Raw genomic sequence first — 21,934 nt, 5'->3', positions numbered from 1 at the left:
AAAGATACAGTCCCGTGCGATGGCCGGGAATCGAACCCGGGTCAACTGCTTGGAAGGCAGCTATGCTCACCACTATACCACCATCGCGATATGATGTATAGTGACAAATATTATAATTCATAGCGATACACTGGAATAACATATAAAGATACAATCTCGTGCGATGGCCGGGAATCGAACCCGGGTCAACTGCTTGGAAGGCAGCTATGCTCACCACTATACCACCATCGCGATATGATCTATAGTGACAAATATTATAATTCATAGCGATACACTGGAATAACATATAAAGATACAGTCCCGTGCGATGGCCGGGAATCGAACCCGGGTCAACTGCTTGGAAGGCAGCTATGCTCACCACTATACCACCATCGCGATATGATGTATAGTGACAAATATTATAATTCATAGCGATACACTGGAATAACATATAGAGATAAAGTCTCGTGCGATGGCCGGGAATCGAACCCGGGTCAACTGCTTGGAAGGCAGCTATGCTCACCACTATACCACCATCGCGATATGTTGTATGGTGACAAATATTATAATTCATAGCGATACACTGGAATAACATATAAAGATACAGTCTCGTGCGATGGCCGGGAATCGAACCCGGGTCAACTGCTTGGAAGGCAGCTATGCTCACCACTATACCACCATCGCGATATGATCTATAGTGACAAATATTATAATTCATAGCGATACACTGGAATAACATATAAAGATACAGTCCCGTGCGATGGCCGGGAATCGAACCCGGGTCAACTGCTTGGAAGGCAGCTATGCTCACCACTATACCACCATCGCGATATGATATATAGTGACAAATATTATAATTTATAGCGATACACTGGAATAACATATAAAGATAAAGTCTCGTGCGATGGCCGGGAATCGAACTTGGGTCAACTGCTTGGAAGGCAGCTATGCTTACCACTATACCACCATCGCGATATGATGTATAGTGACAAATATTATAATTCATAGCGATACACTGGAATAACATATAAAGATACAGTCTCGTGCGATGGCCGGAAATCGAACCCGGGTCAACTGCTTGGAAGGCAGCTATGCTCACCACTATACCAGCATCGCGATATGATGTAAAGTGACAAATATTGTGATTCATAGCGATACACTGGAATAACATATAAAGATTCAGTCCCGTGCGATGGCCGGTAATCGAACCCGGGTCAACTGCTTGGAAGGCAGCTATGCTTACCACTATACCACCATCGCAATATGATGTATAGTGACCAATATTATAATTCATAGCGATACACTGGAATAACATATAAAGATACAGTCTCGTGCGATGGCCGGGAATCGAACCCGGGTCAACTGCTTGGAAGGCAGCTATGCTCACCACTATACCACCATCGCGATATGATCTATAGTGACAAATATTATAATTCATAGCGATACACTGGAATAACATATAAAGATACAGTCCCGTGCGATGGCCGGTAATCGAACCCGGGTCAACTGCTTGGAAGGCAGCTATGCTCACCACTATACCACCATCGCGATATGATGTAAAGTGACAAATATTATAATTCATAGCGATACACTGGAATAACATATAAAGATACAGTCTCGTGCGATGGCCGGGAATCGAACCCGGGTCATCTGCTTGGAAGGCAGCTATGCTCACCACTATACAACCATCGCGATATGATGTAAAGTGACAAATATTATAATTCATAGCGATACACTGGAATAACATATAAAGATACAGTCTCGTGCGATGGCCTGGAATCGAACCCGGGTCAACTGCTTGGAAGGCAGCTATGCTCACCACTATACCACCATCGCGATATGATGTATAGTGACAAATATTATAATTCATAGCGATACACTGGAATAACATATAAAGATACAATCTCGTGCGATGGCCGGGAATCGAACCCGGGTCAACTGCTTGGAAGGCAGCTATGCTCACCACTATACCACCATCGCGATATGATCTATAGTGACAAATATTATAATTCATAGCGATACACTGGAATAACATATAAAGATACAGTCCCGTGCGATGGCCGGGAATCGAACCCGGGTCAACTGCTTGGAAGGCAGCTATGCTCACCACTATACCACCATCGCGATATGATGTATAGTGACAAATATTATAATTCATAGCGATACACTGGAATAACATATAGAGATAAAGTCTCGTGCGATGGCCGGGAATCGAACCCGGGTCAACTGCTTGGAAGGCAGCTATGCTCACCACTATACCACCATCGCGATATGTTGTATGGTGACAAATATTATAATTCATAGCGATACACTGGAATAACATATAAAGATACAGTCTCGTGCGATGGCCGGGAATCGAACCCGGGTCAACTGCTTGGAAGGCAGCTATGCTCACCACTATACCACCATCGCGATATGATCTATAGTGACAAATATTATAATTCATAGCGATACACTGGAATAACATATAAAGATACAGTCCCGTGCGATGGCCGGGAATCGAACCCGGGTCAACTGCTTGGAAGGCAGCTATGCTCACCACTATACCACCATCGCGATATGATATATAGTGACAAATATTATAATTTATAGCGATACACTGGAATAACATATAAAGATAAAGTCTCGTGCGATGGCCGGGAATCGAACTTGGGTCAACTGCTTGGAAGGCAGCTATGCTTACCACTATACCACCATCGCGATATGATGTATAGTGACAAATATTATAATTCATAGCGATACACTGGAATAACATATAAAGATACAGTCTCGTGCGATGGCCGGAAATCGAACCCGGGTCAACTGCTTGGAAGGCAGCTATGCTCACCACTATACCAGCATCGCGATATGATGTAAAGTGACAAATATTGTGATTCATAGCGATACACTGGAATAACATATAAAGATTCAGTCCCGTGCGATGGCCGGTAATCGAACCCGGGTCAACTGCTTGGAAGGCAGCTATGCTTACCACTATACCACCATCGCAATATGATGTATAGTGACCAATATTATAATTCATAGCGATACACTGGAATAACATATAAAGATACAGTCTCGTGCGATGGCCGGGAATCGAACCCGGGTCAACTGCTTGGAAGGCAGCTATGCTCACCACTATACCACCATCGCGATATGATCTATAGTGACAAATATTATAATTCATAGCGATACACTGGAATAACATATAAAGATACAGTCCCGTGCGATGGCCGGTAATCGAACCCGGGTCAACTGCTTGGAAGGCAGCTATGCTCACCACTATACCACCATCGCGATATGATGTAAAGTGACAAATATTATAATTCATAGCGATACACTGGAATAACATATAAAGATACAGTCTCGTGCGATGGCCGGGAATCGAACCCGGGTCATCTGCTTGGAAGGCAGCTATGCTCACCACTATACAACCATCGCGATATGATGTAAAGTGACAAATATTATAATTCATAGCGATACACTGGAATAACATATAAAGATACAGTCTCGTGCGATGGCCTGGAATCGAACCCGGGTCAACTGCTTGGAAGGCAGCTATGCTCACCACTATACAACCATCGCGATATAATGTATAGTGACAAATATTATAATTCATAGCGATACACTGGAATTACATATAAAGATAAAGTCTCGTGCGATGGCCGGGAATCGAACCCGGGTCAACTGCTTGGAAGGCATCTATGCTCACCACTATTCCACCATCGCGATATGTTGTACGGTGACAAATATTGTGATTCATAGCGATACACTGGAATAACATATAAAGATTCAGTCCCGTGCGATGGCCGGTAATCGAACCCGGGTCAACTGCTTGGAAGGCAGCTATGCTTACCACTATACCACCATCGCAATATGATGTATAGTGACCAATATTATAATTCATAGCGATACACTGGAATAACATATAAAGATACAGTCTCGTGCGATGGCCGGGAATCGAACCCGGGTCAACTGCTTGGAAGGCAGCTATGCTCACCACTATACCACCATCGCGATATAATGTATAGTGACCAATATTATAATTCATAGCGATACACTGGAATAACATATGAAGATAAAGTCTCGTGCGATGGCCGGGAATCGAACCCGGGTCCACTGCTTGGAAGGCAGCTATGCTCACCACTATACCACCATCGCGATATGATGTATAGTGACAAATATTATAATTCATAGCGATAAACTGGAATAACATATAAAGATACAGTCTCGTGCGATGGCCGGGAATCGAACCCGGGTCAACTGCTTGGAAGGCAGCTATGCTCAAATCTATACCACCATCGCGTCATGATGTATAGTGACAAATATTATAATTCATAGCGATACACTGGAATAACATATAAAGATACAGTCTCGTGCGATGGCCGGGAATCGAAACCGGGTCAACTGCTTGGAAGGCAGCTATGCTCACCACTATACCACCATCGCTATATGATGCATGGTGACAAATATAATGATTCATAGCGATACACTGGAATAACATATAAAGATACAGTCTCGTGCGATGGCCGGTAATCGACCCCGGGTCAACTGCTTGGAAGGCAGCTATGCTCACCACTATACCACCATCGCGATATGATGCATGGTGACAAATATAATGATTCATAGCGATACACTGGAATAACATATAAAGATACAGTCCCGTGCGATGGCCGGTAATCGAACCCGGGTCAACTGCTTGGAAGGCAGCTGTGCTCACCACTATACCACCATCGCGATATGATGCATGGTGACAAATATAATGATTCATAGCGATACACTGGAATAACATATAAAGATACAGTCCCGTGCGATGGACGGTAATTGAACCCGGGTCAACTGCTTGGAAGGCAGCTATGCTCACCACTATACCACCATCGCGATATGATGCATGGTGACAAATATAATGATTCATAGCGATACACTGGAATAACATATAAAGATACAGTCCCGTGCGATGGCCGGTAATCGAACCCGGGTCAACTGCTTCGAAGGCAGCTATGCTCACCACTATACCACCATCGCGATATGATAAATAGTGACAAATATTATAATTCATAGCGATACACTGGAATAACATATAGAGATAAAGTCTCGTGCGATGGCCGGGAATCGAACCCGGGTCAACTGCTTGGAAGGCAGCTATGCTCACCACTATACCACCATCGCGATATGTTGTATGGTGACAAATATTATAATTCATAGCGATACACTGGAATAACATATAAAGATACAGTCTCGTGCGATGGCCGGGAATCGAACCCGGGTCAACTGCTTGGAAGGCAGCTATGCTCACCACTATACCACCATCGCGATATGATGTATAGTGACAAATATTATAATTCATAGCGATACACTGGAATAACATATAAAGATACAGTCTCGTGCGATGGCCGGGAATCGAACCCGGGTCAACTGCTTGGAAGGCAGCTATGCTCACCACTATACCACCATCGCGATATGATATCTAGTGACAAATATTATAATTCATAGCGATACACTGGAATAACATATAAAGATACAGTCTCGTGCGATGGCCGGGAATCGAACCCGGGTCAACTGCTTGGAAGGCAGCTATGCTCACCACTATACCACCATCGCGATATGATGTATAGTGACAAATATTATAATTCATAGCGATACACTGGAATAACATATAAAGATACAGTCTCGTGCAATGGCCCGGAATCGAACCCGGGTCAACTGCTTGGAAGGCAGCTATGCTCACCCCTATACCACCATCGCGATATGATATATAGTGACAAATATTATAATTCATAGCGATACACTGGAATAACATATAAAGATACAGTCTCGTGCGATGGCCGGGAATCGAACCCGGGTCAACTGCTAGGAAGGCAGCTATGCTCACCACTATACCACCATCGCGATATGATGCATGGTGACAAATATTGTGATTCATAGCGATACACTGAAATAACATATAAAGATACAGTCCCGTGCGATGGCCGGGAATCGAACCCGGTCAACTGCTTGGAAGGCAGCTATGCTTACCACTATACCACCATCGCAATATGATATATAGTGACCAATATTATAATTCATAGCGATACACTGGAATAAAATATAAAGATAAAGTCTCGGCGATGGCCGGGAATCGAACCCGGGTCCACTGCTTGGGAGGCAGCTATGCTCACCACTATACCACCATCGCGATACGATGTGTAGTGACAAATATTATAATTCATAGCGATACACTGGAATAACATATAAAGATACAGTCTCGTGCGATGGCCGGGAATCGAACACGGGTCAACCGCTTGGAAGGCAGCTATGCTCACCACTATACCACCATCGCGATATGATGCATGGTGACAAATATAATGATACATAGCGATACACTGGAATAACATATAAAGATACAGTCCCGTGCGATGGCCGGGAATCGAACCCGGTCAACTGCTTGGAAGACAGCTATGCTTACCACTATACCACCATCGCAATATGATGTATAGTGACCAATATTATAATTCATAGCGATACACTGGAATAAAATATAAAGATAAAGTCTCGTGCGATGGCCGGGAATCGAACCCGGGTCCACTGCTTGGAAGGCAGCTATGCTCACCACTATACCACCATCGCGATACGATGTATAGTGACAAATATTATAATTCATAGCGATACACTGGAATAACATATAAAGATACAGTCTCGTGCGATGGCCGGGGATCGAACCCGGGTCAACTGCTTGGAAGGCAGCTATGCTCACCACTATACCACCATCGCGATTGACGTATCGTGACAAATATTATAATTCATAGCGATACACTGGAATAACATATAAAGATACAGTCTCGTGCGATGGCCGGGAATCGAACCCGGGTTAACTGCTTGGAAGGCAGCTATGCTCACCACTATACCACCATCGCGATATGATGTATAGTTACAAATATTATGATTCAAAGCGATACATTGGAATAACATATAAAGATACAGTCCCGTGCGATGGCCGGGAATCTAACCCGGGTCAACTGCTTGGAAGGCAGCTATGCTTACCACTATACCACCATCGCAATATGATTTATAGTGACAAATATTATGATTCATAGCGATACACTGGAATAACATATTAAGATAAAGTCTCGCGCGATGGCCAGGAATCGAACTCGGGTCAACTGCTTGGAAGGCAGCTGTGCTCACCACTATACCACCATCGTGATATGGTGTTTAGTGACAAATATTATAATTCATAGCAATACACTGGAATAACATATAAAGATAAAGTCTCGTGCCATAGACGGGAATCGAACCCGGGTCAACTCCTTGGAAAGCAGCTATGCTCACCACTATACCACCATCGTGATATGATGTATAGTGACAAATATTACAATTCATAGCGATACACTGGAATAACATATAAAGATACAGTCCCGTGCGATGGCCGGGAATCGAACCCGGGTCAACTGCTTTGAAGGCAGCTATACTTACCACTATACCACCATCGCAATATGATTTATAGTGACAAATATTATGATTCCCAGCGATACACTGGAATAACATATAAAGATACAGTCCCGTGCGATGGCCGGGAATCGAACCCGGGTCAACTGCTTGGAAGGCAGCTATACTTACCACTATACCACCATCGCAATATGATTTATAGTGACAAATATTATGAATCATAGCGATACACTGGAATAACATATAAAGATACAGTCCCGTGCGATGGCCGGGAATCGAACCCGGGTCAACTGCTTGGAAGGCAGATATACTTACCACCATCGCAATATGATTTATAGTGACAAATATTATGAATCATAGCGATACACTGGAATAACATATAAAGATACAGTCCCGTGCGATGGCCGGGAATCGAACCCGGGTCAACTGCTTGGAAGGCAGCTATACTTACCACTATACCACCATCGCAATATGATTTATAGTGACAAATATTATGAATCATAGCGATACACTGGAATAACATATAAAGATACAGTCTCGTGCGATGGCCGGGAATCGAACCCGGGTCAACTGCTTGGAAGGCAGCTATGCTCACCACTATACCACCATCGCGATATGATGTATAGTGACAAATATTATAATTCATAGCGATACACTGGAATAACATATAAAGATACAGTCTCGTGCGATGGCCGGGAATCGAACCCGGGTCAACTGCTTGGAAGGCAGCTATGCTCACCACTATACCACCATCGCGATATGATGTATAGTGACAAATATTATAATTCATAGCGATACACTGGAATAACATATAAAGATACAGTCTCGTGCAATAGCCCGGAATCGAACCCGGGTCAACTGCTTGGAAGGCAGCTATGCTCACCCCTATACCACCATCGCGATATGATATATAGTGACAAATATTATAATTCATAGCGATACACTGCAATAACATATAAAGATACAGTCTCGTGCGATGGCCGGGAATCGAACCCGGGTCAACTGCTTGGAAGGCAGCTATGCTCACCACTATACCACCATCGCGATATGATGTATAGTGACAAATATTATAATTCATAGCGATACACTGGAATAACATATAAAGATACAGTCTCGTGCGATGGCCGGGAATCGAACCCGGGTCAACTGCTAGGAAGGCAGCTATGCTCACCACTATACCACCATCGCGATACGATGTGTAGTGACAAATATTATAATTCATAGCGATACACTGGAATAACATTTAAAGATAAAGTCTCGTGCGATGGCCGGGAATTGAACCCGGGTCAACTGCTTGGAAGGCAGCTATGCTCACCACTATACCACCATCGCGATATGATGTATAGTGACAAATATTATAATTCATAGCGATACACTGGAATAACATATAAAGATACAGTCTCGTGCGATGGCCGGGAATCGAACCCGGGTCAACTGCTTGGAAGGCAGCTATGCTCACCACTATACCACCATCGCAATATGATGTATAGTGACCAATATTATAATTCATAGCGATACACTGGAATAAAATATAAAGATAAAGTCTCGTGCGATGGCCGGGAATCGAACCCGGTCAACTGCTTGGAAGGCAGCTATGCTTACCACTATACCACCATCGCAATATGAAATATAGTGACCAATATTATAATTCATAGCGATACACTGGAATAAAATATAAAGATAAAGTCTCGGCGATGGCCGGGAATCGAACCCGGGTCCACTGCTTGGGAGGCAGCTATGCTCACCACTATACCACCATCGCGATACGATGTGTAGTGACAAATATTATAATTCATAGCGATACACTGGAATAACATATAAAGATACAGTCTCGTGCGATGGCCGGGAATCGAACCCGGGTCAACCGCTTGGAAGGCAGCTATGCTCACCACTATACCACCATCGCGATATGGTGCATGGTGACAAATATAATGATACATAGCGATACACTGGAATAACATATAAAGATACAGTCCAGTGCGATGGCCGGGAATCGAACCCGGTCAACTGCTTGGAAGGCAGCTATGCTCACCACTATACCACCATCGCGTTATGATGTATAGTGAATAATATTATAAATCATAGCGATACACTGAAATAACATATAAAGATACAGTACCGTGCGATGGCCGGGAATCGAACCCGGTCAACTGCTTGGAAGACAGCTATGCTTACCACTAAACCACCATCGCAATATGATGTATAGTGACCAATATTATAATTCATAGCGATACACTGGAATAAAATATAAAGATAAAGTCTCGTGCGATGGCCGGGAATCGAACCCGGGTCCACTGCTTGGAAGGCAGCTATGCTCACCACTATACCACCATCGCGATACGATGTATAGTGACAAATATTATAATTCATAGCGATACACTGGAATAACATATAAAGATACAGTCTCGTGCGATGGCCGGGGATCGAACCCGGGTCAACTGCTTGGAAGGCAGCTATGCTCACCACTATACCACCATCGCGATATGATGCATGGTGACAAATATAATGATTCATAGCGATACACTGGAATAACATATAAAGATACAGTCCCGTGCGATGGCCGGTAATCGAACCCGGGTCAACTGCTCGGAAGGCAGCTATGCTCACCACTATACCACCATCGCGATATGATGTACAGTGACAAATATTATAATTAATAGCGATACACTGGAATAACATATAAAGATAAAGTCTCGTGCGATGGCCGGGAATTGAACCCGGGTCAACTGCTTGGAAGGCAGCTATGCTCACCACTATACCACCATCGCGATTGACGTATCGTGACAAATATTATAATTCATAGCGATACACTGGAATAACATATAAAGATACAGTCTCGTGCGATGGCCGGGAATCGAACCCGGGTTAACTGCTTGGAAGGCAGCTATGCTCACCACTATACCACCATCGCGATATGATGTATAGTGACAAATATTATGATTCAAAGCGATACATTGGAATAACATATAAAGATACAGTCCCGTGCGATGGCCGGGAATCTAACCCGGGTCAACTGCTTGGAAGGCAGCTATGCTTACCACTATACCACCATCGCAATATGATTTATAGTGACAAATATTATGATTCATAGCGATACACTGGAATAACATATTAAGATAAAGTCTCGCGCGATGGCAGGGAATCGAATCCGGGCCAACTGCTTCGAAGGCAGCTATGTTCACCACTCTACCACCATCGCAGTCTGATGTATATTGTCAAATATTATAATTCATACCGATATACTGGAATAACATCTAAAGACAAAGAAGAAGTTGCGTTCTATGGCCAGGAATCGAACTCGGGTCAACTGCTTGGAAGGCAGCTGTGCTCACCACTATACCACCATCGTGATATGGTGTTTAGTGACAAATATTATAATTCATAGCAATACACTGGAATAACATATAAAGATAAAGTCTCGTGCCATAGACGGGAATCGAACCCGTTCAACTCCTTGGAAGGCAGCTATGCTCACCACTATACCACCATCGTGATATGATGTATAGTGACAAATATTACAATTCATAGCGATACACTGGAATAACATATAAAGATACAGTCCCGTGCGATGGCCGGGAATCGAACCCGGGTCAACTGCTTTGAAGGCAGCTATACTTACCACTATACCACCATCGCAATATGATTTATAGTGACAAATATTATGATTCCCAGCGATACACTGGAATAACATATAAAGATACAGTCCCGTGCGATGGCCGGGAATCGAACCCGGGTCAACTGCTTGGAAGGCAGCTATACTTACCACTATACCACCATCGCAATATGATTTATAGTGACAAATATTATGAATCATAGCGATACACTGGAATAACATATAAAGATACAGTCCCGTGCGATGGCCGGAAATCGAACCCGGGTCAACTGCTTGGAAGGCAGATATACTTACCACCATCGCGATATGATTTATAGTGACAAATATTATGATTCATAGCGATACACTGGAATAACATATAAAGATTAAGTCTCGTGCCATAGACGGGAATCGAACCCGGGTGAACTTCTTGGAAGGCAGCTATGCTCACCACTATACCACCATCGTGATATGATGTATAGTGACAAATATTACAATTCATAGCGATACACTGGAATAACATATAAAGATACAGTCCCGTGCGATGGCCGGGAATCGAACCCGGGTCAACTGCTTGGAATGCAGCTATGCTCACCACTATACCACCATCGCGATTGACGTATCGTGACAAATATTATAATTCATAGCGATACACTGGAATAACATATAAAGATACAGTCTCGTGCGATGGCCGGGAATCGAACCCGGGTTAACTGCTTGGAAGGCAGCTATGCTCACCACTATACCACCATCGCGATATGATGTATAGTGACAAATATTATGATTCAAAGCGATACATTGGAATAACATATAAAGATACAGTCCCGTGCGATGGCCGGGAATCTAACCCGGGTCAACTGCTTGGAAGGCAGCTATGCTTACCACTATACCACCATCGCAATATGATTTATAGTGACAAATATTATGATTCATAGCGATACACTGGAATAACATATTAAGATAAAGTCTCGCGCGATGGCAGGGAATCGAATCCGGGCCAACTGCTTCGAAGGCAGCTATGTTCACCACTCTACCACCATCGCAGTCTGATGTATATTGTCAAATATTATAATTCATACCGATATACTGGAATAACATCTAAAGACAAAGAAGAAGTTGCGTTCTATGGCCAGGAATCGAACTCGGGTCAACTGCTTGGAAGGCAGCTGTGCTCACCACTATACCACCATCGTGATATGGTGTTTAGTGACAAATATTATAATTCATAGCAATACACTGGAATAACATATAAAGATAAAGTCTCGTGCCATAGACGGGAATCGAACCCGGGTCAACTCCTTGGAAGGCAGCTATGCTCACCACTATACCACCATCGTGATATGATGTATAGTGACAAATATTACAATTCAAAGCGATACACTGGAATAACATATAAAGATACAGTCCCGTGCGATGGCCGGGAATCGAACCCGGGTCAACTGCTTTGAAGGCAGCTATACTTACCACTATACCACCATCGCAATATGATTTATAGTGACAAATATTATGATTCCCAGCGATACACTGGAATAACATATAAAGATACAGTCCCGTGCGATGGCCGGGAATCGAACCCGGGTCAACTGCTTGGAAGGCAGCTATACTTACCACTATACCACCATCGCAATATGATTTATAGTGACAAATATTATGAATCATAGCGATACACTGGAATAACATATAAAGATACAGTCCCGTGCGATGGCCGGGAATCGAACCCGGGTCAACTGCTTGGAAGGCAGCTATGCTTACCACTATACCACCATCGCAATGTGATAAATAGTGACAAATATTAGGATTTATAGCGATACACTGGAATAACATATAAAGATACAGTCCCGTGCGATGGCCGGGAATCTAACCCGGGTCAACTACTTGGAAGGCAGCTATGCTTACCACTATACCACCATCGCAATATGATGTATAGTGACAAATATTATGATTCATAGCGATACACTGGAATAACATATAAAGATACAGTCCCGTGCGATAGCCGGGAATCGAACACGGGTCAACTGCTTTGTAGGCAGCTATGCTCACCACTATACCACCATCGCGATATGATGCATAGTGACAAATATTATGATTCAAAGCGATACATTGGAATAACATATAAATATACAGTCCCGTGCGATGGCCGGGAATCTAACCCGGGTCAACTGCTTGGAAGGCAGCTATGCTTACCACTATACCACCATCGCAATATGATGTATAGTGACAAATATTATGATTCATAGCGATACACTGGAATAACATATTAAGATAAAGTCTCGCGCGATGGCAGGGAATCGAATCCGGGCCAACTGCTTCGAAGGCAGCTATGTTCACCACTCTAACACCATCGCAGTCTGATGTATATTGACAAATATTATAATTCATAGCGATATACTGGAATAACATCTAAAGACAAAGAAGAAGTTGCGTTCTATGGCCAGGAATCGAACTCGGGTCAACCGCTTGGAAGGCAGCTATGCTCACCACTATACCACCATCGTGATATGATGTATAGTGACAAATATTATAATTCATAGCGATACACTGGAATAACATATAAAGATAAAGTCTCGTGCGATGGCCGGGAATCGACCCCGGGTCAACTGCTTGGCAGGCAGCTATGCTCACCACTAAACCACTATCGCAATATGATGTATAGTGAAAAATGTTATGATTCATACGATACACTGGAATAACATATAAAGATACAATCCCGTGCGATGGCCGTGAATCGAACCCGAGTCATCTGCTTGGAAGGCATCTATTCTTACCACTATACCACCATCGCAATATGATTTATAGTGACAAATATTATGATTCCCAGCGATACACTGGAATAACATATAAAGATACAGTCCCGTGCGATGGCCGGGAATCGAACCCGGGTCAACTGCTTGGAAGGCAGCTATACTTACCACTATACCACCATCGCAATATGATTTATAGTGACAAATATTATGAATCATAGCGATACACTGGAATAACATATAAAGATACAGTCCCGTGCGATGGCCGGGAATCGAACCCGGGTCAACTGCTTGGAAGGCAGATATACTTACCACCATCGCGATATGATTTATAGTGACAAATATTATGATTCATAGCGATACACTGGAATAACATATAAAGATAAAGTCTCGTGCCATAGACGGGAATCGAACCCGGGTGAACTTCTTGGAAGGCAGCTATGCTCACCACTATACCACCATCGTGATATGATGTATAGTGACAAATATTACAATTCATAGCGATACACTGGAATAACATATAAAGATACAGTCCCGTGCGATGGCCGGGAATCGAACCCGGGTCAACTGCTTGGAAGGCAGCTATACTTACCACTATACCACCATCGCAATATGATTTATATTGTCAAATATTATAATTCATACCGATATACTGGAATAACATCTAAAGACAAAGAAGAAGTTGCGTTCTATGGCCAGGAATCGAACTCGGGTCAACCGCTTGGAAGGCAGCTATGCTCACCACTATACCACCATCTTGATATGGTGTTTAGTGACAAATATTATAATTCATAGCAATACACTGGAATAACATATAAAGATACAGTCCCGTGCGATGGCCGGGAATCGAACCCGGGTCAACTGCTTGGAAGGCAGCTATACTTACCACTATACCACCATCGCAATATGATTTATAGTGACAAATATTATGATTCCCAGCGATACACTGGAATAACATATAAAGATACAGTCCCGTGCGATGGCCGGGAATCGAACCCGGGTCAACTGCTTGGAAGGCAGCTATACTTACCACTATACCACCATCGCAATATGATTTATAGTGACAAATATTATGAATCATAGCGATACACTGGAATAACATATAAAGATACAGTCCCGTGCGATGGCCGGGAATCGAACCCGGGTCAACTGCTTGGAAGGCAGATATACTTACCACCATCGCGATATGATTTATAGTGACAAATATTATGATTCATAGCGATACACTGGAATAACATATAAAGATACAGTCCCGTGCGATGGCCGGGAATCGAACCCGGGTCAACTGCTTGGAAGGCAGCTATGCTCACCACTATACCACCATCGCGATATGATGTATAGTGACAAATATTATAATTCATAGCGATACACTGGAATAACATATAAAGATAAAGTCTCGTGCGATGGCCGGGAATCGAACCCGGGTCAACTGCTTGGCAGGCAGCTATGCTCACCACTAAACCACTATCGCAATATGATGTATAGTGAAAAATATTATGATTCATACGATACACTGGAATAACATATAAAGATACAATCCCGTGCGATGGCCGTGAATCGAACCCGAGTCATCTGCTTGGAAGGCATCTATGCTTACCATTATACCACCATCGCAATATGATGCATAGTGAAAAATATTATGATTCATAGCGATACACAGGAATAACATATAAAGATACAGTCCCGTGCAATGGCCGGGAATCGAACCCGGGTCAACTGCTTGGAAGGCAGCTATGCTTACCACTATACCACCATCGCGATGTGATAAATAGTGACAAATATTAGGATTTATAGCGATACACTGGAATAACATATAAAGATACAGTCCCGTGCGATGGCCGGAAATCTAACCCGGGTCAACTACTTGGAAGGCAGCTATGCTTACCACTATACCACCATCGCAATATGATGTATAGTGACAAATATTATGATTCATAGCGATACACTGGAATAACATATAAAGATACATGCCCGTGCGATAGCCGGGAATCGAACACGGGTCAACTGCTTTGTAGGCAGCTATGCTCACCACTATACCACCATCGCGATATGATGCATAGTGACAAATATTATGATTCAAAGCGATACATTGGAATAACATATAAAGATACAGTCCCGTGCGATGGCCGGGAATCTAACCCGGGTCAACTGCTTGGAAGGCAGCTATGCTTACCACTATACCACCATCGCAATATGATGTATAGTGACAAATATTATGATTCATAGCGATACACTGGAATAACATATTAAGATAAAGTCTCGCGCGATGGCAGGGAATCGAATCCGGGCCAACTGCTTCGAAGGCAGCTATGTTCACCACTCTACCACCATCGCAGTCTGATGTATATTGACAAATATTATAATTCATAGCGATATACTGGAATAACATCTAAAGACAAAGAAGAAGTTGCGTTCTATGGCCAGGAATCGAACTCGGGTCAACCGCTTGGAAGGCAGCTATGCTCACCACTATACCACCATCGTGATATGATGTATAGTGACAAATATTATAATTCATAGCGATACACTGGAATAACATATAAAGATAAAGTCTCGTGCGATGGCCGGGAATCGACCCCGGGTCAACTGCTTGGCAGGCAGCTATGCTCACCACTAAACCACTATCGCAATATGATGTATAGTGAAAAATATTATGATTCATACGATACACTGGAATAACATATAAAGATACAATCCCGTGCGATGGCCGTGAATCGAACCCGAGTCATCTGCTTGGAAGGCATCTATGCTTACCACTATACCACCATCGCAATATGATGCATAGTGAAAAATATTATGATTCATAGCGATACACTGGAATAACATATAAAGATACAGTCTCGTGCGATGGCCGGGGATCGAACCCGGGTCAACTGCTTGGAAGGCAGTTATGCTCACCACTATACCACCATCGCAATATGACGTATAGTGACAAATATTATGATTCATAGCGATACACAGGAATAACATATAAAGATACAGTCCCGTGCAATGGCCGGGAATCGAACCCGGGTCAACTGCTTGGAAGGCAGCTATGCTTACCACTATACCACCATCGCAATGTGATGAATAGTGACAAATATTATGATTCATAGCGATACACTGGAATAACATATAAAGATACAGTCCCGTGCGATGGCCGGGAATCTAACCCGGGTCAACTACTTGGAAGGCAGCTATGCTTACCACTATACCACCATCGCAATATGATGTATAGTGACAAATATTATGATTCATAGCGATACACTGGAATAACATATAAAGATACAGTCCCGTGCGATGGCCGGGAATCGAACACGGGTCAACTGCTTTGTAGGCAGCTATGCTCACCACTATACCACCATCGCGATATGATGCATAGTGACAAATATTATGATTCAAAGCGATACATTGGAATAATATATAAAGATAAAGTCCCATGCGATGGCCGGGAATCTAACCCGGGTCAACTGTTTGGAAGGCAGCTATGCTTACCACTATACCACCATCGCAATATGATGTATAGTGACAAATATTATGATTCATAGCGATACACTGGAATAACATATAAAGATACAGTCTCGTGCGATGGCCGGGGATCGAACCCGGGTCAACTGCTTGGAAGGCAGTTATGCTCACCACTATACCACCATCGCAATATGACGTATAGTGACAAATATTATGATTCATAGCGATACACAGGAATAACATATAAAGATACAGTCCCGTGCAATGGCCGGGAATCGAACCCGGGTGAACTTCTTGGAAGGCAGCTATGCTCACCACTATACCACCATCGTGATATGGTGTTTAGTGACAAATATTATAATTCATAGCAATACACTGGAATAACATATAAAGATAAAGTCTCGTGCCATAGACGGGAATCGAACCCGGGTCAACTTCTTGGAAGACAGCTATGCTCACCACTATACCACCATCGCATTATGATGTAAAGTGACAAATATTATGATTCATAGCGATACACTGGAATAACATATAAAGATACAGTCCCGTGCGATGGCCGGGAATCTAACCCGGGTCAACTACTTGGAAGGCAGCTATGCTTACCACTATACCACCATCGCAATATGATGTATAGTGACAAATATTATGATTCATAGCGATACACTGGAATAACATATAAAGATACAGTCCCGTGCGATGGCCGGGAATCGAACACGGGTCAACTGCTTTGTAGGCAGCTATGCTCACCACTATACCACCATCGCGATATGATGCATAGTGACAAATATTATGATTCAAAGCGATACATTGGAATAATATATAAAGATACAGTCCCATGCGATGGCCGGGAATCTAACCCGGGTCAACTGTTTGGAAGGCAGCTATGCTTACCACTATACCACCATCGCAATATGATGTATAGTGACAAATATTATGATTCATAGCGATACACTGGAATAACATATAAAGATACAGTCTCGTGCGATGGCCGGGGATCGCACCCGGGTCAACTGCTTGGAAGGCAGTTATGCTCACCACTATACCACCATCGCAATATGACGTATAGTGACAAATATTATGATTCATAACGATACACTTTAATAACATATTAAGATAAAGTCTCGTGCGATGGCCGGTAATCGAACCCGGGTCAACTCTTTGGAAGGCAGCTTGGCTCACCACTATACCACCATCGCGATATGATGCATAGTGACAAATATTATGATTCAAAGCGATACATTGGAATAACATATAAAGATACAGTCCCGTGCGATGGCCGGGAATCGAACCCGGGTCAACTCTTTGGAAGGCAGCTATGCTCACCACTATACCACCATCGCATTATGATGTAAAGTGACAAATATTATGATTCATAGCGATACACTGGAATAACATATAAAGATACAATCCCGTGCGATGGCCGGGAATCGAACCCGGGTCAACTGCTTGGAAGGCAGCTATGCTTACCACTACACCAATATCGCGATATGATATTTTGTGACTAATATTATAATTCATAGCGATACACTGAAATAACATATAAAGATACAGTCCCGTGCGATGGCCGGGAATCGAACCCGGGGCAACTGCTTGGAAGGCAGCTATGCTTACCACTATACCACTATCGCAATATGATGCATAGTGAAAAATATTATGATTCATAGCGATACACTGGAATAACATATAAAGATACAGTCCCGTGCTAGGGCCGGGAATCGAACCCGGGTCAACCGCTTGGAAGGCAGCTATGCTCACCACTATACCACCATCGCGATATGATGCACAGTGACAAATATTATGGTTAATAGCGATACACTGGAATAACATATAAAGATACAGTCCCTTGCTAGGGCCGGGAATCGAACCCTGGTCAAATGCTTGGAAGGCAGCTATGCTTACCACTATACCACCATCGCAATATGATCTATAGTGACAAATATTATGATTCATAACGATACACTGGAATAACATATAAAGATACAGTCCCGTGCGATGGCCGGGAATCGAACCCGGGTCGACTGTTTGGAAGGCAGCTATACTTACCACTATACCACCATCGCAATATGATTTATAGTGGCAAATATTATAATTCCCAGCGATACACTGGAATAACATATAAAGATACAGTCCCGTGCGATGGCCGGGAATCGAACCCGGTTCAACTGCTTGGAAGGCAGCTATACTTACCACTTGCCACCATCGCGATATGATTTATAGTGACAGATATTATGATTCATAGCGATACACTGGAATAACATATAAAGATACAGTCCCGTGCGATGGCCGGGAATCGAACCCGAGTCATCTGCTTGGAAGGCGTCTATGCTTACCACTATACCACCATCGCAATATGATGCATAGTGAAAAATATTATCATTCATAGCGATACACTGGAATAACATATAAAGATACAGTCCCGTGCGAGGGCCGGGAATCGAACCCGGGTCAACTGCTTGGAAGGCAGCTATGCTCACCACTAAACCACTATCGCGATATGATGGATAGTGACAAATATTATAATTCATAGCGATACACTGGAATAACATATAAAGATAAAGTCTCGTGCGATGGCCGGGAATCGAACCCGGGTCAACTGCTTGGCAGGCAGCTATGCTCACCACTAAACCACTACCGCATTATAGTGAAAAATATTATGATTCATACGATACACTGGAATAACATATAAAGATAGAATCCCGTGCGATGGCCGTGAATCGAACCCGAGTCATCTGCTTGGAAGGCATCTATGCTTACCATTATACCACCATCGCAATATGATGCATAGTGAAAAATATTATGGTTCATAGCGATACACTGGAATAACATATAAAGATACAGTCCCGTGCGAGGGCCGGGAATCGAACCCGGGTCAACTGCTTGGAAGGCAGTTATGCTCACCACTATACCACCAGCGCAATATGATGTATAGTGACAAATATTATGATTCATAGCGATACACAGGAATAACATATAAAGATACAGTCCCGTGCAATGGCCGGGAATCGAACCCGGGTCAACTGCTTGGAAGGCAGCTATGCTTACCACTATACCACCATCGCAATGTGATGAATAGTGACAAATATTATGATTCATAGCGATACACTGGAATAACATATAAAGATACAGTCCCGTTCGATGGCCGGGAATCAAACCCGGGTCAACTACTTGGAAGGCAGCTATGCTTACCACTATACCACCATCGCAATATGATGTATAGTGACAAATATTATGATTCGTAGCGATACACTGGAATAACATATAAAGATACAGTCCCGTGCGATGGCCGGGAATCGAACCCGGGTCAACTGCTTTGTAGGCAGCTATGCTCACCACTATACCACCATCGCGATATGATGCATAGTGACAAATATTATGATTCAAAGCGATACGTTGGAATAACATATAAAGATACAGTCCCGTGCGATGGCCGGGAATCTAACCCGGGTCAACTGCTTGGAAGGCAGCTATGCTTACCACTATACCACCATCGCAATATGATGTATAGTGACAAATATTATGATTCATAGCGATACACTGGAATAACATCTAAAGACAAAGAACAAGTTGCGTTCTATGGCCAGGAATCGAACTCGGGTTAACTGCTTGGAAGGCAGCTATGCTCACCACTATACCACCATCGTGATATGGTGTTTAGTGACAAATATTATAATTCATAGCGATACACTGGAATAACATATAAAGATAAAGTCTCGTGCCATAGTCGGGAATCGAACCCGGGTCAACCTCTTGGAAGGCAGCCATGCTCACCACTATACCACCATCGTGATATGATGTATAGTGACAAATATTACAATTCATAACGATACACTGGAATAACATATTAAGATAAAGTCTCGTGCGATGGCCGGTAATCGAACCCGGGTCAACTCTTTGGAAGGCAGCTATGCTCGCCACTATACCACCATCACGATATAATGTATAGTGACAAATATTATGATTCATAGCGATTCACTGGTATAACATATTAAGATAAAGTCTCGCGCGATGGCAGGGAATCGAATCCGGGCCAACTGCTTCGAAAGCAGCTATGCTCACCACTATACCACCATCGCTATATGATGTGTAGTGACAAATATTATTATTCATAGCGATACACTAGAATAACATATAAAAATAAAGTCTCGTGTGATGGCCGGGAATCGAACCAGTGTCAACTGCTTCGAAGGCATCTATGCTTACCACTATACCACCATCGCAATGTGATGAATAGTGACAAATATTATGATTCATAGCGATACACTGGAATAACATATAAAGATACAGTCCCGTGCGATGGCCGGGAATCTATCCCAGGTCAACTACTTGTAAGGCAGCTATGCTTACCACTATACCACCATCGCAATATGATGTATAGTGAAAAATATTATGATTCATAGCGATACACTGGAATAACATATAAAGATACAGTCCCGTGCGAGGGCCAGGAATCGAACCCGGGTCAACTGCTTGGAAGGCAGTTATGCTCACCACTATACCACCATCGCAATATGATGTATAGTGACAAATATTATGATTCATAGCGATACACAGGAATAACATATAAAGATACAGTCCCGTGCAATGGCCGGGAATCGAACCCGGGTCAACTGCTTGGAAGGCAGCTATGCTTACCACTATACCACCATCGCAATGTGATGAATAGTGACAAATATTATGATTCATCGCGATACACTGGAATAACATATAAAGATACAGTCCCGTTCGATGGCCGGGAATCAAACCCGGGTCAACTACTTGGAAGGCAGCTATG

At 43.1% G+C, this 21,934-nt stretch overlaps 62 non-coding genes across 62 annotated transcripts; all 62 read right to left on the bottom strand.

Moving 5' to 3' along the window:
- Positions 1 to 15: 15 nt before the first annotated feature.
- On the bottom strand, positions 16 to 87 carry TRNAG-UCC (transfer RNA glycine (anticodon UCC)). The gene has a single exon. It is a non-coding gene; the product is annotated as a tRNA-Gly (tRNA).
- A 72-nt stretch (positions 88 to 159) lies between these two features.
- Positions 160 to 231, bottom strand: TRNAG-UCC (transfer RNA glycine (anticodon UCC)). Its single transcript has one exon. It is a non-coding gene; the product is annotated as a tRNA-Gly (tRNA).
- Positions 232 to 303: 72 nt separating this feature from the next.
- Positions 304 to 375, bottom strand: TRNAG-UCC (transfer RNA glycine (anticodon UCC)). Its single transcript has one exon. It is a non-coding gene; the product is annotated as a tRNA-Gly (tRNA).
- A 72-nt stretch (positions 376 to 447) lies between these two features.
- On the bottom strand, positions 448 to 519 carry TRNAG-UCC (transfer RNA glycine (anticodon UCC)). The gene has a single exon. It is a non-coding gene; the product is annotated as a tRNA-Gly (tRNA).
- Positions 520 to 591: 72 nt separating this feature from the next.
- On the bottom strand, positions 592 to 663 carry TRNAG-UCC (transfer RNA glycine (anticodon UCC)). The gene has a single exon. It is a non-coding gene; the product is annotated as a tRNA-Gly (tRNA).
- Positions 664 to 735: 72 nt separating this feature from the next.
- Positions 736 to 807, bottom strand: TRNAG-UCC (transfer RNA glycine (anticodon UCC)). Its single transcript has one exon. It is a non-coding gene; the product is annotated as a tRNA-Gly (tRNA).
- Positions 808 to 1,311: 504 nt separating this feature from the next.
- Positions 1,312 to 1,383, bottom strand: TRNAG-UCC (transfer RNA glycine (anticodon UCC)). Its single transcript has one exon. It is a non-coding gene; the product is annotated as a tRNA-Gly (tRNA).
- A 504-nt stretch (positions 1,384 to 1,887) lies between these two features.
- On the bottom strand, positions 1,888 to 1,959 carry TRNAG-UCC (transfer RNA glycine (anticodon UCC)). The gene has a single exon. It is a non-coding gene; the product is annotated as a tRNA-Gly (tRNA).
- Positions 1,960 to 2,031: 72 nt separating this feature from the next.
- TRNAG-UCC (transfer RNA glycine (anticodon UCC)) lies at positions 2,032 to 2,103 on the bottom strand. Its single transcript has one exon. It is a non-coding gene; the product is annotated as a tRNA-Gly (tRNA).
- A 72-nt stretch (positions 2,104 to 2,175) lies between these two features.
- Positions 2,176 to 2,247, bottom strand: TRNAG-UCC (transfer RNA glycine (anticodon UCC)). Its single transcript has one exon. It is a non-coding gene; the product is annotated as a tRNA-Gly (tRNA).
- Positions 2,248 to 2,319: 72 nt separating this feature from the next.
- TRNAG-UCC (transfer RNA glycine (anticodon UCC)) lies at positions 2,320 to 2,391 on the bottom strand. The gene has a single exon. It is a non-coding gene; the product is annotated as a tRNA-Gly (tRNA).
- A 72-nt stretch (positions 2,392 to 2,463) lies between these two features.
- Positions 2,464 to 2,535, bottom strand: TRNAG-UCC (transfer RNA glycine (anticodon UCC)). Its single transcript has one exon. It is a non-coding gene; the product is annotated as a tRNA-Gly (tRNA).
- Positions 2,536 to 3,039: 504 nt separating this feature from the next.
- On the bottom strand, positions 3,040 to 3,111 carry TRNAG-UCC (transfer RNA glycine (anticodon UCC)). The gene has a single exon. It is a non-coding gene; the product is annotated as a tRNA-Gly (tRNA).
- A 792-nt stretch (positions 3,112 to 3,903) lies between these two features.
- TRNAG-UCC (transfer RNA glycine (anticodon UCC)) lies at positions 3,904 to 3,975 on the bottom strand. The gene has a single exon. It is a non-coding gene; the product is annotated as a tRNA-Gly (tRNA).
- A 72-nt stretch (positions 3,976 to 4,047) lies between these two features.
- TRNAG-UCC (transfer RNA glycine (anticodon UCC)) lies at positions 4,048 to 4,119 on the bottom strand. The gene has a single exon. It is a non-coding gene; the product is annotated as a tRNA-Gly (tRNA).
- Positions 4,120 to 5,055: 936 nt separating this feature from the next.
- TRNAG-UCC (transfer RNA glycine (anticodon UCC)) lies at positions 5,056 to 5,127 on the bottom strand. The gene has a single exon. It is a non-coding gene; the product is annotated as a tRNA-Gly (tRNA).
- A 72-nt stretch (positions 5,128 to 5,199) lies between these two features.
- TRNAG-UCC (transfer RNA glycine (anticodon UCC)) lies at positions 5,200 to 5,271 on the bottom strand. Its single transcript has one exon. It is a non-coding gene; the product is annotated as a tRNA-Gly (tRNA).
- A 72-nt stretch (positions 5,272 to 5,343) lies between these two features.
- On the bottom strand, positions 5,344 to 5,415 carry TRNAG-UCC (transfer RNA glycine (anticodon UCC)). The gene has a single exon. It is a non-coding gene; the product is annotated as a tRNA-Gly (tRNA).
- Positions 5,416 to 5,487: 72 nt separating this feature from the next.
- Positions 5,488 to 5,559, bottom strand: TRNAG-UCC (transfer RNA glycine (anticodon UCC)). Its single transcript has one exon. It is a non-coding gene; the product is annotated as a tRNA-Gly (tRNA).
- A 502-nt stretch (positions 5,560 to 6,061) lies between these two features.
- Positions 6,062 to 6,133, bottom strand: TRNAG-CCC (transfer RNA glycine (anticodon CCC)). The gene has a single exon. It is a non-coding gene; the product is annotated as a tRNA-Gly (tRNA).
- A 359-nt stretch (positions 6,134 to 6,492) lies between these two features.
- TRNAG-UCC (transfer RNA glycine (anticodon UCC)) lies at positions 6,493 to 6,564 on the bottom strand. Its single transcript has one exon. It is a non-coding gene; the product is annotated as a tRNA-Gly (tRNA).
- Positions 6,565 to 6,636: 72 nt separating this feature from the next.
- TRNAG-UCC (transfer RNA glycine (anticodon UCC)) lies at positions 6,637 to 6,708 on the bottom strand. The gene has a single exon. It is a non-coding gene; the product is annotated as a tRNA-Gly (tRNA).
- Positions 6,709 to 6,779: 71 nt separating this feature from the next.
- Positions 6,780 to 6,851, bottom strand: TRNAG-UCC (transfer RNA glycine (anticodon UCC)). The gene has a single exon. It is a non-coding gene; the product is annotated as a tRNA-Gly (tRNA).
- Positions 6,852 to 6,923: 72 nt separating this feature from the next.
- TRNAG-UCC (transfer RNA glycine (anticodon UCC)) lies at positions 6,924 to 6,995 on the bottom strand. Its single transcript has one exon. It is a non-coding gene; the product is annotated as a tRNA-Gly (tRNA).
- Positions 6,996 to 7,499: 504 nt separating this feature from the next.
- TRNAG-UCC (transfer RNA glycine (anticodon UCC)) lies at positions 7,500 to 7,571 on the bottom strand. The gene has a single exon. It is a non-coding gene; the product is annotated as a tRNA-Gly (tRNA).
- Positions 7,572 to 7,779: 208 nt separating this feature from the next.
- TRNAG-UCC (transfer RNA glycine (anticodon UCC)) lies at positions 7,780 to 7,851 on the bottom strand. The gene has a single exon. It is a non-coding gene; the product is annotated as a tRNA-Gly (tRNA).
- Positions 7,852 to 7,923: 72 nt separating this feature from the next.
- TRNAG-UCC (transfer RNA glycine (anticodon UCC)) lies at positions 7,924 to 7,995 on the bottom strand. The gene has a single exon. It is a non-coding gene; the product is annotated as a tRNA-Gly (tRNA).
- Positions 7,996 to 8,067: 72 nt separating this feature from the next.
- On the bottom strand, positions 8,068 to 8,139 carry TRNAG-UCC (transfer RNA glycine (anticodon UCC)). Its single transcript has one exon. It is a non-coding gene; the product is annotated as a tRNA-Gly (tRNA).
- Positions 8,140 to 8,355: 216 nt separating this feature from the next.
- On the bottom strand, positions 8,356 to 8,427 carry TRNAG-UCC (transfer RNA glycine (anticodon UCC)). Its single transcript has one exon. It is a non-coding gene; the product is annotated as a tRNA-Gly (tRNA).
- Positions 8,428 to 8,643: 216 nt separating this feature from the next.
- Positions 8,644 to 8,715, bottom strand: TRNAG-UCC (transfer RNA glycine (anticodon UCC)). The gene has a single exon. It is a non-coding gene; the product is annotated as a tRNA-Gly (tRNA).
- Positions 8,716 to 8,787: 72 nt separating this feature from the next.
- Positions 8,788 to 8,859, bottom strand: TRNAG-UCC (transfer RNA glycine (anticodon UCC)). Its single transcript has one exon. It is a non-coding gene; the product is annotated as a tRNA-Gly (tRNA).
- Positions 8,860 to 9,073: 214 nt separating this feature from the next.
- On the bottom strand, positions 9,074 to 9,145 carry TRNAG-CCC (transfer RNA glycine (anticodon CCC)). The gene has a single exon. It is a non-coding gene; the product is annotated as a tRNA-Gly (tRNA).
- A 72-nt stretch (positions 9,146 to 9,217) lies between these two features.
- On the bottom strand, positions 9,218 to 9,289 carry TRNAG-UCC (transfer RNA glycine (anticodon UCC)). Its single transcript has one exon. It is a non-coding gene; the product is annotated as a tRNA-Gly (tRNA).
- Positions 9,290 to 9,647: 358 nt separating this feature from the next.
- TRNAG-UCC (transfer RNA glycine (anticodon UCC)) lies at positions 9,648 to 9,719 on the bottom strand. Its single transcript has one exon. It is a non-coding gene; the product is annotated as a tRNA-Gly (tRNA).
- Positions 9,720 to 9,791: 72 nt separating this feature from the next.
- TRNAG-UCC (transfer RNA glycine (anticodon UCC)) lies at positions 9,792 to 9,863 on the bottom strand. The gene has a single exon. It is a non-coding gene; the product is annotated as a tRNA-Gly (tRNA).
- Positions 9,864 to 10,079: 216 nt separating this feature from the next.
- TRNAG-UCC (transfer RNA glycine (anticodon UCC)) lies at positions 10,080 to 10,151 on the bottom strand. Its single transcript has one exon. It is a non-coding gene; the product is annotated as a tRNA-Gly (tRNA).
- Positions 10,152 to 10,222: 71 nt separating this feature from the next.
- Positions 10,223 to 10,294, bottom strand: TRNAG-UCC (transfer RNA glycine (anticodon UCC)). Its single transcript has one exon. It is a non-coding gene; the product is annotated as a tRNA-Gly (tRNA).
- Positions 10,295 to 10,366: 72 nt separating this feature from the next.
- TRNAG-UCC (transfer RNA glycine (anticodon UCC)) lies at positions 10,367 to 10,438 on the bottom strand. Its single transcript has one exon. It is a non-coding gene; the product is annotated as a tRNA-Gly (tRNA).
- Positions 10,439 to 11,091: 653 nt separating this feature from the next.
- Positions 11,092 to 11,163, bottom strand: TRNAG-UCC (transfer RNA glycine (anticodon UCC)). Its single transcript has one exon. It is a non-coding gene; the product is annotated as a tRNA-Gly (tRNA).
- Positions 11,164 to 11,658: 495 nt separating this feature from the next.
- TRNAG-UCC (transfer RNA glycine (anticodon UCC)) lies at positions 11,659 to 11,730 on the bottom strand. The gene has a single exon. It is a non-coding gene; the product is annotated as a tRNA-Gly (tRNA).
- A 72-nt stretch (positions 11,731 to 11,802) lies between these two features.
- Positions 11,803 to 11,874, bottom strand: TRNAG-UCC (transfer RNA glycine (anticodon UCC)). The gene has a single exon. It is a non-coding gene; the product is annotated as a tRNA-Gly (tRNA).
- Positions 11,875 to 12,528: 654 nt separating this feature from the next.
- On the bottom strand, positions 12,529 to 12,600 carry TRNAG-UCC (transfer RNA glycine (anticodon UCC)). The gene has a single exon. It is a non-coding gene; the product is annotated as a tRNA-Gly (tRNA).
- Positions 12,601 to 12,672: 72 nt separating this feature from the next.
- TRNAG-UCC (transfer RNA glycine (anticodon UCC)) lies at positions 12,673 to 12,744 on the bottom strand. Its single transcript has one exon. It is a non-coding gene; the product is annotated as a tRNA-Gly (tRNA).
- Positions 12,745 to 12,960: 216 nt separating this feature from the next.
- Positions 12,961 to 13,032, bottom strand: TRNAC-ACA (transfer RNA cysteine (anticodon ACA)). Its single transcript has one exon. It is a non-coding gene; the product is annotated as a tRNA-Cys (tRNA).
- Positions 13,033 to 13,104: 72 nt separating this feature from the next.
- On the bottom strand, positions 13,105 to 13,176 carry TRNAG-UCC (transfer RNA glycine (anticodon UCC)). Its single transcript has one exon. It is a non-coding gene; the product is annotated as a tRNA-Gly (tRNA).
- A 653-nt stretch (positions 13,177 to 13,829) lies between these two features.
- Positions 13,830 to 13,901, bottom strand: TRNAG-UCC (transfer RNA glycine (anticodon UCC)). The gene has a single exon. It is a non-coding gene; the product is annotated as a tRNA-Gly (tRNA).
- A 352-nt stretch (positions 13,902 to 14,253) lies between these two features.
- On the bottom strand, positions 14,254 to 14,325 carry TRNAG-UCC (transfer RNA glycine (anticodon UCC)). The gene has a single exon. It is a non-coding gene; the product is annotated as a tRNA-Gly (tRNA).
- Positions 14,326 to 14,547: 222 nt separating this feature from the next.
- TRNAG-UCC (transfer RNA glycine (anticodon UCC)) lies at positions 14,548 to 14,619 on the bottom strand. The gene has a single exon. It is a non-coding gene; the product is annotated as a tRNA-Gly (tRNA).
- Positions 14,620 to 14,691: 72 nt separating this feature from the next.
- Positions 14,692 to 14,763, bottom strand: TRNAG-UCC (transfer RNA glycine (anticodon UCC)). Its single transcript has one exon. It is a non-coding gene; the product is annotated as a tRNA-Gly (tRNA).
- Positions 14,764 to 14,971: 208 nt separating this feature from the next.
- On the bottom strand, positions 14,972 to 15,043 carry TRNAG-UCC (transfer RNA glycine (anticodon UCC)). The gene has a single exon. It is a non-coding gene; the product is annotated as a tRNA-Gly (tRNA).
- Positions 15,044 to 15,402: 359 nt separating this feature from the next.
- On the bottom strand, positions 15,403 to 15,474 carry TRNAG-UCC (transfer RNA glycine (anticodon UCC)). The gene has a single exon. It is a non-coding gene; the product is annotated as a tRNA-Gly (tRNA).
- Positions 15,475 to 15,690: 216 nt separating this feature from the next.
- TRNAC-ACA (transfer RNA cysteine (anticodon ACA)) lies at positions 15,691 to 15,762 on the bottom strand. The gene has a single exon. It is a non-coding gene; the product is annotated as a tRNA-Cys (tRNA).
- Positions 15,763 to 15,834: 72 nt separating this feature from the next.
- On the bottom strand, positions 15,835 to 15,906 carry TRNAG-UCC (transfer RNA glycine (anticodon UCC)). The gene has a single exon. It is a non-coding gene; the product is annotated as a tRNA-Gly (tRNA).
- A 653-nt stretch (positions 15,907 to 16,559) lies between these two features.
- Positions 16,560 to 16,631, bottom strand: TRNAG-UCC (transfer RNA glycine (anticodon UCC)). Its single transcript has one exon. It is a non-coding gene; the product is annotated as a tRNA-Gly (tRNA).
- Positions 16,632 to 16,703: 72 nt separating this feature from the next.
- Positions 16,704 to 16,775, bottom strand: TRNAG-UCC (transfer RNA glycine (anticodon UCC)). The gene has a single exon. It is a non-coding gene; the product is annotated as a tRNA-Gly (tRNA).
- Positions 16,776 to 16,991: 216 nt separating this feature from the next.
- Positions 16,992 to 17,063, bottom strand: TRNAC-ACA (transfer RNA cysteine (anticodon ACA)). Its single transcript has one exon. It is a non-coding gene; the product is annotated as a tRNA-Cys (tRNA).
- Positions 17,064 to 17,279: 216 nt separating this feature from the next.
- On the bottom strand, positions 17,280 to 17,351 carry TRNAG-UCC (transfer RNA glycine (anticodon UCC)). Its single transcript has one exon. It is a non-coding gene; the product is annotated as a tRNA-Gly (tRNA).
- A 504-nt stretch (positions 17,352 to 17,855) lies between these two features.
- TRNAC-ACA (transfer RNA cysteine (anticodon ACA)) lies at positions 17,856 to 17,927 on the bottom strand. The gene has a single exon. It is a non-coding gene; the product is annotated as a tRNA-Cys (tRNA).
- Positions 17,928 to 20,150: 2,223 nt separating this feature from the next.
- On the bottom strand, positions 20,151 to 20,222 carry TRNAG-UCC (transfer RNA glycine (anticodon UCC)). The gene has a single exon. It is a non-coding gene; the product is annotated as a tRNA-Gly (tRNA).
- A 216-nt stretch (positions 20,223 to 20,438) lies between these two features.
- On the bottom strand, positions 20,439 to 20,510 carry TRNAC-ACA (transfer RNA cysteine (anticodon ACA)). The gene has a single exon. It is a non-coding gene; the product is annotated as a tRNA-Cys (tRNA).
- Positions 20,511 to 20,582: 72 nt separating this feature from the next.
- Positions 20,583 to 20,654, bottom strand: TRNAG-UCC (transfer RNA glycine (anticodon UCC)). The gene has a single exon. It is a non-coding gene; the product is annotated as a tRNA-Gly (tRNA).
- A 1,086-nt stretch (positions 20,655 to 21,740) lies between these two features.
- On the bottom strand, positions 21,741 to 21,812 carry TRNAG-UCC (transfer RNA glycine (anticodon UCC)). Its single transcript has one exon. It is a non-coding gene; the product is annotated as a tRNA-Gly (tRNA).
- Positions 21,813 to 21,934: the final 122 nt, after the last annotated feature.

This window comes from Leiobunum rupestre, chromosome 1 (genome assembly GCF_980474605.1).
Source record: "Leiobunum rupestre chromosome 1, qqLeiRupe1.1.hap1, whole genome shotgun sequence".
NCBI classification, from domain to species: Eukaryota; Metazoa; Arthropoda; class Arachnida; order Opiliones; family Sclerosomatidae; genus Leiobunum; species Leiobunum rupestre.
The sequence above is the reverse complement of the archived record's forward strand: the minus strand, read 5'-3'. Positions and strand labels throughout refer to the sequence as shown.